The sequence below is a fragment of the Tupaia chinensis genome, unplaced genomic scaffold (genome assembly GCF_000334495.1).
Source record: "Tupaia chinensis unplaced genomic scaffold, TupChi_1.0 Scaffold139594_1, whole genome shotgun sequence".
Classification (NCBI taxonomy): Eukaryota; Metazoa; Chordata; class Mammalia; order Scandentia; family Tupaiidae; genus Tupaia; species Tupaia belangeri.
In genome coordinates, this window is record NW_006199477.1 from 581,188 (window position 1) to 598,372 (window position 17,185).

A 17,185-nucleotide genomic window follows, 5' to 3' on the forward strand; every position below is an offset into this window, starting at 1 on the left:
ACCTAAACTGTGGCAAAATGATTCAGTACTCTCTTAATGCCTTTCTCTTGCAGTAATGGGGAAACTTCTGTACAACTAGGAGGAGCGAAATAGAAACAGAATTATCAAAATTGTGTATTATAAAGCTTGCACAGGTAACAGTACAGAGAGAGGCTTGAGAAAAGTAAGAGTTGAGGCTAATAGACATCTTAGTGGCTATAGCAGAAGTCCAGGAGAGGCACAATGAAGTACTTACCTGTGAGAGTGGCAGTGGAATAGGAAGGAGAAAATTGACATTTCTTAACTACAAGCATAGTGATAGAATAGGAGGGAAATTAAAGAGAGTTAATTGTCAGGAGGTGGGGTTCCGGACCGTGTTGGGTCCGCTTGTTGGTCTCTGAGACCTGAAAGTTGACAACTTTTTTGTGTACGGGAGGCTGCTCCCCGCAACTCTGCAGCCATCACCATGCCACAAAAAGAATATATTTAATTACATCGCAAACACTGTGGATACCATTTGGATTACCATGAGAAAAAGAGAAAGAAGGAAAGTCGGGAGGCTCATGAACATTCAAAGAAGGCAAAAAAGATGATTGGTCTAAAGGCTAAGCTCTATCATAAACAGCACCATGCTGAGAAAGTACAAATGAAAAAGACTATCAAGATGCATGAAAAGAAGAACACCAAGTAGAAGAATGATGATAAGACTCCACAAGGAACAGTATCTGCCTATCTGTTGGACAGAGAAGGACAGTCCCTAGCTAAAGTACTTTCCAATATGATTAAACAAAAATTGAAAGAGAAAGCAGGAAGATGGGAAATCTCTCTACCCAAAGTTTAAGCCCAGGGAGAAACAGAAGTATTAAAAGCTATTCGAACAGGAAAGAGAAAGGTATGGAAGAGGATGGGTACAAAAGTCTGCTTTGTTGCAGATGGCTTTACTAGAAAGCCACCTAAATATGAAAGATTCATTAGGCCAATAGGCTTATGTTTCAAGAAGGCCCAGTTAACACCCCAAGAACTGAAAACCACCTTTTGCCTGCAAATACTTGGTGTAAATAAGAATCCTTCATCCCCACTATATACAACTTTGGGTGTTATCACCAAAGGTGCTGTCACTGACGTGAACATGAGTGAGTTGGGCCTTGTGACACAAGGAGACAAGGTTATTTGGGGGAAATATGCCCAAGTTACCAACAATCCTGAAAATGATGGACGTCAAAAGCTGTTTTACTGGTTTGATAGCAGTTGCATACAAGTAACTCCTTGTAATTTTTGAAGATGATACACTATCTGGAAAACCATCCTGACCGATGTTTCTGAATATAGTCGGTCTTACATGTCTGCAGTCATCAAAATATTATTCATTAAATTGTACAAAAACATTAAAGTGGTCTGGTTTTACAAATAAAAAAAGGGGGGGTGAGAGAGAGAGTTAATTGACAGGAGCTGATGAAGAAGGCAAAGGTATTAAGTATGTCTTTTGTTTCAGGCCAGAGCAACTCAATGGGAATTAAAGTAAGAAATGCACAATAGGGGAAGTAACATACTGAATAAGTTTGAAGCACACTGATTTTTTTTTTTTAATTTTGGAGTCACCAGTGATTTTTCTTCATTGTATTAGTTGATTAATTTTTTCATTCTCATTGTTTCCTGTAATAAAACTCTTAATTATATGGTCCACGTATCGCCAACACTCATGTGAGAGATTTCTTGATCTCTAACTTCCACAACCTTCAGGTTAACAGACAAACTATATTCAGGGTATTTTCCCTAAAATATAAAATATCCCATATTATTTACTCAAGTCTGAATCAACAGTACATGAGAAGTCCCAGGGGGGGGGGGAAAAATCACTACAACATATATTTGTGGAACTAACACAACCCCTGTGGAGCTTATGTAAACATCTTAGCAGAAAATTGTGAGATGAGACTAGAAAAAAAGATGTTGAATTTGTGTTCATAATTTTAGATGTATCCCAAGGATGATGGCAAGCTGTTGGGAACTAAAGAGTAAGTAAGGATTATGATGCAGTATGTACTTGGAAATACTGGAGTAATACAAATACAGAAACATTTTTTCAACATTACCTGTTCAATGTAGTCTTCATTGGAAAATGTAATTATGAAAATTATATATAAGGAAGATAAAAAGTCTTCAACATATATACACTAAGTATCTCTGCATAAGAAAGCATATACAATTTAAATGATATATTTAATGACTATGTATGTATAAATAAATACATTTAAATATATATCCTAGAATGCATTTTCATAAAAAGAAGAAAAATTTGTATCTACATTTAGGAGGAATGGATCAAATCTAGCACATAATGATACAAGATAACCTCATCAAGAAATATTTTCACTTTTTTTTTAGAGGATTTTTGTCATAGAGCGCATGCGCTCACCAGAAAGACAGAGAGAGACAGAAAGATAGAAAGCGAGAAATCAGCTGCCCCCTAGGGGGATGGCAACACCACAATCCTTTCCACTCCATTCTCCTCTCGGGATTTTGGGCACACGTACACATGCACCTGGTGTGAGTTTAAGCCACCAGGTCCAGGACTCAAACCACGGTCAACTATATGGGAGTCCAGTGACATAGCCATTACACTAACTGCTGGTCCCAAGGAATATTTTCTTGGAGTCATGGAACTTCAAGAATAAAGACATGCAAGCTCTCAGACTGTAAGAGAAAGTCATTCATAAACGAACACATGAATTTGGTCTCAGAGGTCTCCTAGCAGCATTCAAGGAGTACTACAAAGTAGCAGAGGAATGGCCCCCAACTTCTAAGAATGACTACAACATTCCTCTTTGTGTAAACAAGTTTATACCCTACTAAGTTGTCCTTTAAGTCTGAAAGCAATGGACTCACACTCTCACACACAAAATAATCTACAGAGCAGTGACTAGAACACATGTAAATTTAAAAACAATAGAGAATCATAAGAATCTCTTTAACAAAGAGATAAATGAAAATCTTCAAACGCTAAAACTGATAAATCATAGTAAAAAAGATCTGGTGATCACAGTATACAAAGAAATAGAGCTCTAAATCTAAATATGAAAGAACTTCAAAATGTTCATAGAAAAATAGAATTAAAGTGTAAGTATATTTTGGTGCAAAAAAAAACTATTTCCATTATAAGTTTTTCTATAATACTCATTTTCTATGACATTTTTAAAGATTCCTTATAAGTGTGAGGATAATGGTTCACAGCAAAGCATAAATATTATATACCCTGGCCTTGTAAAAATTACTTAAACATTTTCAAGGAATGAATTTTTTTGCATCTATGAACTTCTTATTATAATAAATAGGGGATATTAACACAAGCATAATTGCTTTTCCCCCATCCTTGCTTTACTCTACATTATAACTGCCTTATATTTATTGGGTGCATGTATGTACACACACAAATATGCCGACTTCCGAAAACAGACTAGGATTTTTAGAGGTATTGATAATATCGGTCATATTTGCATGAAAGAAGAGTGAATAAGTCCTATAAACAGTATCATCTACTCCGATGTCCTTTCTTAAACCACAGGTATTGCTTTATGTTATTTTGAAGAGTGGTCTCAGTTCCTCCTGCTGGTAGAAAACTTGCTGGTACATGAATAATAAGGCCCATAACAATTTTGCCAAGTAGAGGTGTGGAGAGCACTACAAACAGAAGCCATCTTGAGCTATCTGCCATCTTGAGCTATCCGCCATTTTGAAATCATTAGGTTTGACCTCCTCACTGAGCAAAGGGGTTCTCAGAAATCATGTGACCAACATTTTCCCCAGAAGTGGTTGGGTTTCTAGGCAAGGGAGAGATCCACCCACACCAATGATTGGTTCATGCTGTTCTATCTCATTTGCATTTCAGGCAACAAATTGGTGCCCACCAGCTGTATATAACTCGCCATTTTTCCTCAATAAAGAGGAAGAAGAAGAAGACTTGATCAGCTCCTCCTATTGTGTGTGCATGTGTTTGTCCCATCTCTCACTCCCTCCCCCAGGGAAACTGTTTGACTGTCCCCCGGGTTGGGACATAGAGGAACCATTTGCCTCAATGGCTTCCTTATAATACATAGAAGAGAAACCAGGAAGACCTTGAAGGTTAAAATTCTTTCTTGACTTTTTGCAAAGTCACTCTCAACTCACTGACCTTCATAATATGAAAGCAGACAATTATTTTCATTCTTTCTACAACAAAATTAGAATAGGACTTTATTCTTCTGGTTACATATGCAATAATATTTAATACTTTTTTAAAGAATTATTTTATTTCATTTCATTTATTCCTATTACTTTTTATTTTGACCCGATAGAGAGCAAGGAGAAGTGAGAAAGCAAGCTGCCAGGTCCATGGACTTGAACTACAGTCAGCATGTGGGAATCCACTGTCTTAACCACCACACCACCTGCTGGCCCCTTAAGAATTTTGTTATAATGTTTCAAAGTATTAATTTTATGCATGTATCACCCCACAGGTTATGAAAGATTATCTCCCTATACTCTGTTAGTAAACAATCTATACATTTGACCAAATTCATTAACCATTTGTGTTCCTCCCACTTCAGAAGCAATAAATCAGAGTTGGTGTTTCAAATTAACATGTAAACTATTGAGTTGATTAATTCTGTTGATTTTTGAGGAAGAGATCATATTATTAAAGAACATTAGAGAGAAACCTCTTTGAAGTAGAAATTGAGAACATAAATGCTACGATTCATGGACCTTTCTAAAATCAAAATGATTCTTAGAGATTTCCTAATACTATTATAATTTTATCATAGAGGTAATAAACTATGTGATTCATTGATTTCTAAAGTCATTCAGTTATACAGTTCCTATGCTCTAGCCATGAGCCCTAATATAAGCTGCAGAATATATATGCCCTTGTTTGCAAAACCCAGTAAATTGTTGACAAATTGATGGTAATTAATGACATTGTTCATTTTACTAGTTATGAACTATTTTCTTATTATGCTAGTTTCCTTTCTCTAGTCGAACATTAGTTTTATTTGTACCAAAAAATATTTTTCATTAAGATTAGTGATAGATAGATAGATCTATAGATTTGTGCTTCATTGATTTCTAAAGTCATTCAGTTATTTTATTTATTTATTTATTTATTTATTTATTTATTTATTTATTTATTTATTTATTTATTTATTTATTTATTTATTTATTTATTTATTTATTTATTTATTTATTTATTTATTTATTTATTTATTTATTTATTTATTTATTTATTTATTTATTTATTTATTTATTTATTTATTTATTTATTTATTTATTTATTTATTTATTTATTTATTTATTTATTTATTTATTTATTTATATTGTAGGCCAACTCTGTAGCTCTGTGATTAAGTCCTGTGCAGAGAAAGCCAGATCTCGCATGGTCTATCATGGTTCAAGTCCTTGACTAGAGGGCTTGAGAGACATGCTGGCACATGGGCTTGAAGCCCAGGATCCTGATAAGATGGAGAAAAGGAGGAAAATGGATTGATGTGTTACCAGACCCCACTGGGGAGTGCTATTTCCATCTTTCTCTCTCTCCTTCTCTCTCACTCTTTTTGGCATGCACACATACCCTCCAGCTGGGTGTGTGTGTGTGTGTGTACAATTTAGTTAACAAATGAAGAAAGCTAAATATTTTCAGACAGTATGTAGCAATATGATGAATTATCCCATGATTGCTGTCTCAACTGATAAATCAATTGAAGCTTTTTAAGAATAGGTTTGTACTTGTGCTTCATGGCATAAACAACATTCTTACTAATCACGCTTCCCTTAAAAATATGCATTATCTTGATCTTCTACATATTCAACTCAACATGGAGGTGGGTTAATTATATATGTTGACTTATCTTTGAAAATTTAACTCTCAAAATTTTACCTGAAAATAAAAATATAGGAAATAAGTATACTGACAATATAGACTGTTATTTGTCATTTCAGATCTTTTTTATTTATTTCACATAAAAAGTAACATTTTGTAATACAAAACTTCGGTTGTTAATTCCCTCTTCACACCTATATGTTTCTACAACTAAAACATACCCCCCCACACACACACACACACACACACACATCCTTTGCATCCTTTTTTTTTTTTTTTTGAGAGATTTTCACTATAGGGCGCGTGTGCTCGCCAGACAAACAGAGAGAGACATAGAGACAGAAAGCGAGAAATCACCCCCCAGGGGGGATGGTCACGCCGCAATCCCTTCTCCTCCATTCTCCTCTCGGGATCTTGGGCACGCACGTACACGCGCCCGGCGTGAGTTTTAAGCCACCGGGTCCGGGACACGAACTGCGGTTGACTACGTGGGAGTCCAGCGACATAGCCATTACGCTAACTGCTGGTTCCCTGCATCTTAAAGAAGAATAATCTATTTCCGGATTCAATATATAAACTGAAGCCAATATATTAAAAAATGGAAAGTGTTCTAATTCCTTGTGCATTCATTATTTCATTTAAACTGAATTTACTAAACTGAACCTAGATAGTTCATGGTGTGTATCAAGTTTTTTGTTTTGTATACTAAACTACCTTATTAAGATGAATAAATAAGGTTCATTCCTAAGTAAAAATATTCTAAATAAAGTTAAAAACATTTAGTACATTATTTATATAAAAAAGACATTTAGGGATAAAGAAAACTTATCCCTTTTTTAAGAAATATTCATTTCTTTTAGTTTTTTATCAGTTCAGTTGTTACTAAATTTCTTCCAAACATGTCTAAAGAGGAATTTTCCTATGGTAAATTAATTATTAATTTTGAGCTCCTCTTTGATTATTTATTGTATTAAACAGCAAATAATGACTAATTTTAGTGCCATTGTACAATTCACTTAATGTCCCTAATATCTCTATTTCAAATATCAAAACTTATAAAGGACTCACTTGTAATGGGGACAGAGTGGGTTTTTGAAAGCTGGAAGCCACATGAGAAGCCCAAATACAGACCTAAGTATGCCAGACCCAAGTAACCTGATGACTTCTTTCTATAATCCTAATTGGGCAGCTGAGGAAGGAGGATGGTGTCACAGGAAGACACTGTCAAAAGTATCTCTTCTTGTCTCTCTCCCTTTTTCTTTCTCTCATGAAAACAAAAAGGAAAAGAAAAAACTGAAGAGATGCAGTGTCTTATGAAATAAGCTCCTAAATGTAAAGTCATTCAGTTTTATCAAATAAACTTATATTAAGATAACTTTTGTCATAATACTGATATATTTTAGTATTTTGGTCTTCATGCTTTTCTTTTGAACTGGTACAACCTAAAATATTAAGTACACTCTTACTAGATGTCATATAGTTTATGTAATTCAGAAAAACATTTCCCCAGAGTTGATGGTTGATGACAGACTAATGTCTGACATCCTTTGGAAATTAATATTAAAAGTCCAGGGACTGGATAGTGGAGTAGCAGTAAAAGGCAATGCTCTGCAAGGCTGACCCACATTGGAAGGTTCTGAGTTCTTGCCCAGTGGCCTTACTGAGTACACCAGGCATGCATATGCCCATGATCTGGGGCTGGCTAAAGCTGGGGGTGAATCATGATGTCAAGATTCTGTTAGGGTGCTGTTTCTCTCTCTTTCTCTCTGTGTCTCTGTCATGTTGGACGGAATAAAAAAAATACAGTTTTTAAAATACTGTATATCCAGTTATTGGGAACCAGCAGTTAGCGTAATGGCTATGGCGCTGGACTCCCACGTAGTTGACCGCGGTTCGCGTCCCGGCCCCGGTGGCTTAAAACTCACGCCGAGCCCGTGTGCGTGCGTGCCCATGATCCCGAGAGGAGAATGGAGGAGAAGAGATTGCGGCGTGACCATCCCCCCATCCCCCCTGGGGGGTGATTTCTCGCTTTCTGTCTCTATGTCTCTCTGTCTGGCAAGCACACGTGCCCTATAGCAAAAAAACCTCTCCAAAAAAAAAAAAATACTGCATATCCAGTTATTATATTCTCATTAGGTTATCTTCCAAAAGTGTTTTTGTGATTTTCCTAATTTTATATGTAGATTTCTGTAAAGGTTTAACTTCTTAAGGCAATAATCAATATAAATGCAATGAGTTTTAAGTTTTCTTTTTAGGCATTTAATAAACTCAAGTTTTGTTTTGTTTTATTTGGGGGTTTTTTTAGAGTTTTTTTTTTGTTGTTGTTATAGGGTACATGCACTTGTCAGAGGGACATAAAGCAAGAAATTGTCCCCTGGTGAATAGCCACGCAGCAATTCCTTCCCCTCTGTTCTCCTCTTGGGATTTTAAATACACATGCACATGTGCCTGGCATGAGTTTTAAGCCACCAGGTACAGAATTCAAACCACAGTCAACTACATGGGAGTCCAGCAATGTAACTATTACGCCATCTGCAGATTTCCTAACGAACTCAAGTTTTAGCCAAGAACTTTCACAAAACCCTTTAAATTATGGAAAATTGAGTGAATTAGCCAAACGTTCTTGAAATCTCACTCCTAAATATCAGATTCTCAAACTTAAACTTGTCTGAAATCTAGTGTCATCACACTAAATTTGTATAACTTTTCTTTACCTAAATTGATAATCACGTTATGCTTTTATTGTACATGCTTATATATGAATTCTTTCTGTACTATTTCACCTATATGCTCAATTTTGTAGTACTCTGCTACATCTCATAGAAAAATACATTTACTTTCAACTTTTTTATTTTCTATTTATAAATAAATACATATGTGTATGTGAGCTTATTTCTTCCATGAACAAGGCAGACAAAGACAGAAGATGAACAGCATCCCCAACAGGGTGCTGACACTGTGATCCATCCCAGTTTTCGCCAGTCACACATCATTGGTGAGCACGTGCTTCACATACTAGGTGGTCTGTGGGCTTCAAACAGGAACCTTGCCTTGCAGAGCTTCACATTTTGCCACTGTATCTGCCATCTGACCTCTCACATTTTTTTTAGAGGTTTTTGCCATAGGGCACATGCTCTCGTCAAAGAGAGAGCTAGAGACAATGAGAAGAAAAGTAAGAAATCACTCCTTAGGAGGAAGACAATGCAGTGATCCCTTCTCCTCCATTCTCCATTCAAAATCTTGGGCACTCATGCACACGCACCCGGCAGGAGTTTCAAGTCACCAAGTCTGGGGCTTGAACTGCAGTTGGCCATGGGGGAGTCCAGCAATATAATCAGTAGAGCATCTACTGGACCAGGCCCCATGCATTTTTACTATTACATAAATTAATGAAGTACCGACTGTTGGTGATAAACACATATTAAAAGAGAAAGTTCAGACAATGGAATTTAGTGGTTTAATTGAACAAAACTATTCAAATTGGGCAGTCCTCAGAATGGCTACCAAGGAACTCTCAGTCGCCTCCTGGTGAGTGATATTTATGTTCCAAATGGGAAAATGCTGTATGCAGAAGCAGAAAAGTGACATACAAAAGTGGAAGTAAGGAAAGGAAGTATAAAAATAAATGGAAACTTTACACCTTGAGGTTAGGCTGCATGAGTGGTCTGAAAAGTGGGTTCCGTGGTTGACTGAAGTGAGGCTCTGTGACCGGCTGTAACTCAGCACCTCCAGAAGGAAGCAGTTTTCCCAAATCAGGTTGCAGTTTGCTTCAGGAAACTAAAGCAGGACTACAGAGGCTTTCTCAGGCCAACCCACTTTCAGCACACAAAAGCGTCCCTTTTTTCTACTTGTTGGCAAGGTTAATTTTGTTAAAACTCTTATTTTTATTCTAATTTCTTTTATACACTCGATTACATATGACACTTAGCTTGCAAAGTGAATATTCCAACATGAACACATTTCTCACCAGTTGAGAATACTGTACACGTTATCTTCAATAGATAATAACCCATTTCTTTGCCCCATAAATGCCTTGCCTCTCTTACCTTCTTTGCATACATGAACTCAAGGAAAGAACTTCTTTAACTAATCCAAGACAAATACGGTGCCGTTTTCCCAGTGCCTGTTACTGTTTTAGGTATGACCACATGATACAAATCTGGACAATAAGATTTGTGTTGATTTTAGTTGGTCTTCCTGGAAAGCTTTCCTTTCCTTTGAAAGAAGATCATAAAATATCAATAGGTGCCTGCCCTTTAGAATTGCTGTGTGAGATAATAACGCTCTGGAATATCTGGCAACCAGCAGAAAAAGAGATCTTTAGTTCAAAACTCGGAAAACCAGAGAGGAAAGCCAGAAATGGTTCTGGACTTAATGACATTGTTGGATTCTGAAGCCACCACGTAACTTTTTCGGACTTTTTGTTCTTTTAAATAAACAGCCCCTTACGCTTGAGACATCTAGGCTATGTTGCCTCCACTTGCAATTGGAAGTATTCTAACTGAGGCATCCCCGTAATACTAATAAGGAAGCCAGGCCTCAAAGAAACTATACAGTGGCCTTAAAACGGTCCAGAGCATGAGTAGTAGAAAAAAAGCTAGATTAGAATTGCTACTTAGCCCCTTCTTGCGCTTTGTGAACACTCATCCTTGAGAACTGGTAGCTTGCACAGACCACCAATGAGCAGGTTGTGATTGTAACATAGACTGTATACAGCAGAGTCCTTTATAAAGTAATGAGTACTAAAGCATAAACTTTTTTTTTTAAGAGTTTGGTTTTTTGTGGGGTTTTTTGTTTTTTTTGTTTGTTTGTTTGTTTGTTTTTTCTATGAGATATGTGTGCTCACCAGAGAGACAGAAAGTGAGAAATTAATCCCCAGAGGTTGGCCATGCACGATCCCTTCTCCTCCATTCTCCTCTCAGGATTTTGGGGATACACATATATGTGCCCAGCATGAATTTTAAGCTGCCAGGTCTGGGGGACTCGAACCATGGTTGACTACATGGGAGTCCAGCAACCTAACCATTATGTGATCTGCTGGTCCCACTAGTGAATAATCTTGAGTCATATAAAATTGCCATTCTTGTGAGTCTGATACATTCAAATAGCAGCAGAATCATCTGGTTCAAACTTACAATTGTATAGGTGTGTCATTACTACCATAAGAATAATATCTATAATTAGCGTACCTATGTGTTTTTATTTTGATTCTTAAGTTTGATACCTAAAGCTCAAAGTAAAACTTCCTTTGTTATTATTTTTATTTTTGCAAGTTACCTTCATTGACTTTCTTTCAAAGGGAATTCTTAAACTTGGTTAAAATGTTTATAAGCATTTTCATCCATAATAATAATGTAAAATTTGAAACAACTGAAAGGTATGCTAATTTTTTTGCAAGTATCCTTAAGTTTCAATCAGACAATAAAGTTCCATGCATATAGTAATATGACCTGAACAAACCATTGAAATGTGAGATGGTTACAAATGTAAGGAGAAACGTGTCTACCATTATAGAATGCTACATCTCTTTTTTAGCAAAAAAATAATATGACCTATGTATTTTGCAACTTTATAATTTGTTATAATTTAAGGTGCTATTTTATCATTTTTTTCCTATATTTTTAAGTCAGCCATTCAGGAATGTATTCAATACTTTCTCACTCATAGGACTGCCACTGATTTTTAAGGAAGTTACACCTAGAACTCAGGGTCAACAGATGGCATTATAGGTTATGCTGTTAGACTCCCACAAGACCGACTGCAGTTCAAGTCCCAGACCCAGTGGCTTGAAAATCACACTGGGCAGGTGTGCATGCGATGGCCAAATCCTGGGAGGATAGTGGAGGAAAAAGGATTGTGATGTGGCCATTCCCTCTGTGAGTGATTTCTCACTTTCCCTTTCACTGTCTCTGTCTCTCTCCAGCGAGTGCATAATATCTAGCACATACACACGCACACACAAGAAAGTTACATATAGAACTCAAGAGTTGATTATATTAACTTTAATATTGTTTTTATTCATAATAAAATTTAGGTCTGGGAGCAGAAAAATTAACTTTGTTGTTAAGTTTTTCACAGTATTTTCTGTATATTTCCAGAGGCATATTTTTACCAATTGTATATCACCAGGGCCTACAAACACTAAGATTGTTTACTTTCAGAAAGTTTAAAGACTGCTTTAAATGCATAGAGTTCTCCACCAAAATTACATTAGCAGCTTCAGTACTGCAGCGTAGCAATACTATAAAAATTATTACAGAAATCAATAATACTTTCATTTCCAGAACTAATCTGATGGTAAGAACTTGTTTATATAGATATTAAACAAATGCATTATTCACATTTTATAATGATTTTTAGGGAAAAAAGACATTTTTTAATTATCATATAGAAGTGGTGTAATAAATGAGTATAATTTTTATTAACAGAAAGTTAATTTACATAAAACAAATGCTCATTGAATTATTGAATATGATAATATCTACATGCCTATTCCTGTTTGTCATATTTTGTGCCTTTTGGCGACATCAGAATTATAACAATCTGATTTATGCATTAAATTTAATGCATAATATGACAACATACAGATATGTATGCCTTATAATGTATAATTTAAACCTGATTGCTATATATTTCACCCATTCTTTCATGGCTTTACTGATTTTCTCATGCAGCCAGAAATCATGATTAAAATGCAGGTTGCCAGATATGAATGTCTGTTTGAATTAATGAATATTTTCATAAAAATACTCCAAGTATGAATGTTTTAAAAACCTTGTCATAACATTCAGCAAACTTACACATGACAGCTAGCATGTGTTACTGCATTTTTATCTTAAATATTTGATGATTGCCTCTTTAAATCCAAGATTCATAACCCAAAGGCTTTCATTTTCTTACACCATGTGTAATTCAAGAGACATTTATTAGTACGGTCTTCTTTTTATGCATCAACAAAATGTATCTGAAGAAAGCAATATATGAACTTCCCAGAATTTTGGACATATTTTAAGGTATTAATTATACATAACAATATTTTATAATATGTATACTCTATTTATTCTCATCCTCCCTGTCCCTCCCAATGGAATAAAGATAGGATTTACAATAAAGATGATTCTGGTTAAACATTAAAAACTGCAATACAACTAGAATCTCTTTTAAGTTACATTAAAAATGTGTAAACATTTCCTAACCTACCCTCATTTTCGGGAAATGATCATAGTGCCCAGATTTATGAGGTTCTTAGCAACTCCAATATTCTTCTAATAACTTAACAGTGATGTCAGTTTTAAAATTACAAATTTTAATTTAACATAGATAAGCTTAAAGGTAAATAACAGTAAGAGGTATAGTATAGTCACCTTTATTATTTAAAAAGGAAGCCAACTTACAATTGTGAGCACAATTCCTTACTAGGTTAGAACAGAAGGTTGCCCATTGATGGGTCACTCGCACTTGACCTTGGGTGTGCAGGAAGGCAGTTCACCATGGTAACCTTGGTCTTGATGCTTTCCATACAGTAAATCATTTCAGTCTCTTCATGTAATTCTTTTATTGCCTGTGCAATTGAAATGTCATGCTTCATGAACAGAGAAGCTAGTAATTTCTTATGGGTGATTAAACCACCTTTCTAATGTATGAACATGGATGAAGTTATATGCAACTATTTTTACACACTTAGTTCATTTTCACTTTTCCTTTGTGTTTGTAAACATTTTGTAAACATATTTTACCCTAACTTATCTTAGTCTTTATATATTTGCAGTCTTTCAGTAGACTATCAAATGTGTGCTATCATTTGATGAGTTCTATGATGGTGTTTCTACCTACAGAGAGAGAGTGTGTGTGTGTCTGTGTGTGTGTGTTTATATATAAAATAAAACTCTTAAAATAATACTGAAATTTCCAAAGGTAGGCAAGTTTCAAAAGGACACTTTAGGCCTTAAGCCAAAACTGACATTCTGCCTTTAATTATGTGAAAATCAAAAGAATGTATTGTAATGACAAATTACGAGAAAATCATGAAAAACATACTTTCTTTAAAAAGCACAAGTTACAAAATTGCTTTTTCTTTTATGAACTGTTCATGTCAATATCTCTAGACAATCATTCCCTTATGCTTTTATAATAAAACTCTGCTCTTTTGAAGCTCATTCCTTTCTACTATATAACCTCACAATCACATCTGTCAAGATCCCAGTCCCTGAATTCTCACATTTGTTGAAAAATCTTGGCATTTAGCTCACAGTTTCTCTGTTCTTAACAATTTCTGCCATCATCTTGGGAAATTTTAAAAGCAACATGGATAACTCATCCCAAGTCCTAGCCTTCTGATTTCTTCAACTCCTCATCTCTAATGACCCTCTTTTTTGTCATCCACTCTTCCAGATGAGGGTTTATAGAATCTCATCATCCTTAAAACTCTTCCAACCATAATTATTTTTATTTTAAGAATTCTGCCTTCTTACCACTACCAGTCTTTAATTTTTAATTTTTTTTTATTTTTAGAGAGTTTCTTGCTATAGGGCATGTGCACTTGCCAGAGAGAGACAGAGAGAGGCGGAGAGACAGAAAATGAGAAATCACACTGACCCCTCCCCCCCAAAGGAATGGCCACAACCGCAATCCATTCTCCTCTTAGGATTTTTGGCATGCACACACACATACTCAGCGTGAGTTTCCAGCCACCAGTCTGGGATTCAAACCATAATCGACAACATGGGAGTCCTGTGACGTAGCCATTACGCCACTTGAAGGTCCCTTTAATTTTTCATTTTATTATTTTCTAACTACACTAACTATAACCTTAAAACTCATTATAACTGAGAACTCTAGTCTGTGATCCTAACACTATCTTTGTACAGTTAGTCCCTTTAAAATCTTATTTCCAGCCCTTTCTAGTTAAAATGTTGTGGGACATCATTCTAACCATTGCATTTGTGATATCTAATTCTTTTTCTTCTCTGCCTTTGCATTTTATCCACTGAAAGACCAGAAATTGGGAAGATCCCAATAGTCATTTATTCCCAGCCCTGACTTCAGGTAGGTGAGTCATACTAGAGAAAAATACATAACAGGGCATATTGACACCTTTATATAAATTAACAATCTCCAATTATAATGGGAAACGATACTTCTTGACTAACATACCATATTGATTTTTCAGTCAACTTTCCTCTTCTCCACACAGTGATTTCAGATCTTCTACACTGTCCTCAAACCACCAACACCTCTCAAAGAAACCTCATCCCTACCCTATGGCTTCACGTTCTGCTACACAGAGTAAACAGGTGCACTGAGAGAAAAATTAGCCATCAAACCTGTGAACTCACCTGCATTGGTCTCATTCTCTTATCATTTGCTATTGAAATAGCTTGTTTTCCCCTGCTGATGTTAGATCTATTTTGTTTTCATTTTCTTAGATACCTTAGTCTTAATAAACTCTTCTCTAACTTTGGCAATTCCTTCTTCTAGAACATTTTCCCCATATTAAACAGATGAAATTTATTATCCTATAAATTTCCATTAAAATATTTCTTTCTCAGTGATGACTAATCATTCCAGAAAAAAATCATATACTCCACTTTTTTAGTATTATTTTCTATCAACTGTTTTTCTCTCTCCCTGTATTTTCTGTCAATGTGTTTATTTTAATCACAGATCAGGATTCTATTTTATTTTAATAGTAACAGAATTAATGCCTGCCACCACCAACACTGTTAGCCTTATAAGGTCACCATTATAGCACAGAGCAAGGACTCAATAAATCATTGATAATAAATAAATAACAGTAGTAGAAACCTTAACATAGCATGTACAATATGGCCAGAACTTCATATATTAACTCACTTAATATAACAACCCTATCTTCAGTTTATAGATGAAAAATCTCGGGCAGGGAAGTAACAGAGCAATTGACAGAGCTGTTAGAAGAGTTTGACTCCAGGCTTTGGGATCTACTATATTCAATTTCTCATGAGTGGATGAAGTAAAATATTTACAGTATATTTACTCAAAATAGCAAAATCATTAGAATATATGGTTGATGAGGTTCATACCCTGTTTTTATATTATACATCATAACTCTGAAGTCACAAATTTAAAATTCGCTGAAAATCCAGGACTTTTTAAATCCCTCAGCAGTTAGATTTGAAGTATCGAAAGGGTGTGCGTCATTTCATGTTTGTCTTGGGTAGTTTAATTTTGTTCTGATTTTTTTAGTGGATAAACAGTATTCTAAGATCAAGCTAGTATTAATGGTGAATACAGAAGGGACAAGAGAAAAGAAAAATCTAGAATATGAGACTTTGGTCTATTTGGGAATTACAGCAAACTCTCTTTGGTCTAAATATATATATATATTTAAAAGCTGGCAAAGAAGAGTGTCATAATGGTAGAGGCAGTGGGGGAAGCAGTTATAGGGAGAGAGAAAAGTCAGTTAAATAATATCACTCTACCCATCCCAGCTTAGCCCCTGAATTCCTTAGAGCTGAATCTACATAGTCTACAAAATATAAGGAAGAATCACATTCATTATATTTCATTTTTCACCAACACACTATAAAGTATTGAAGAACTGAATATAATATCTGATTCAATAATCAAGAGAAGAGGAAGCAATTTTCAACAAAGCCATCCTCCATGGGAAAAGAAACACACTTGAGAGAGTATAAGAAGGCTTTCAACTCAGTGGGAAGGGAATGTGAAAGCACTTCATTGAAGCTCATTGTAGCCTGTGCACAGTTTGCCTGCCAAGAAATGCTCATTCAATATAGGGAAATAAATTCCCATTCACTAATAAACACAGTCAAATTCAAAGTTGCTTTACAAAGTCAAAGTCTATAAATATCTTATAAGTGGCTTATATCTTAATGCAGTTCCTCCAAATTATATTTTATCACAAGGCTTTTTAAGTTATTCTATTCTTTCCTTTGATTTCAATTGTTCATGGCACAATCATGCACTTCTTAAATTATTTAGATTTCCATGGAAGAAGATCATAATTCTCCATCCACTAAGATCCTGCAGTGTGGGGATGTTTAAATTTTTCAGGTTTTGTACATTTGGATAAACAGGAAGCAAAGGAGATCGATTACTAGCAACGTTAGCCATCAGCACCCAATCCCTCTGTCAGCCAAGGCTTAAGTGTTGTCTCTTGACTTGAACATTGACCCAGGAGTCAGGAAAATAGCCCAGGGCTTGTATTTTCCAATAATGTACTGGAGACCTATGACAAGTTCACAGCCAAGTAGTAAAGCACTTCTTAACTCACAGGACCATCAAACAGGATTAAGTGCTTTGAAATCCATGGATAACAGGTGCTCCAAGGACTGAAGAGCTCACCAGGTCGCC

At 35.4% G+C, this 17,185-nt stretch overlaps 1 pseudogene; it reads left to right on the forward strand.

The window, feature by feature from the left end:
• The first annotated feature begins 445 nt into the window (after nt 1-445).
• Nucleotides 446-17,185, forward strand: part of LOC106736389 (ribosome biogenesis protein NSA2 homolog pseudogene) — a 159,739-nt pseudogene continuing 142,999 nt past the window's right edge.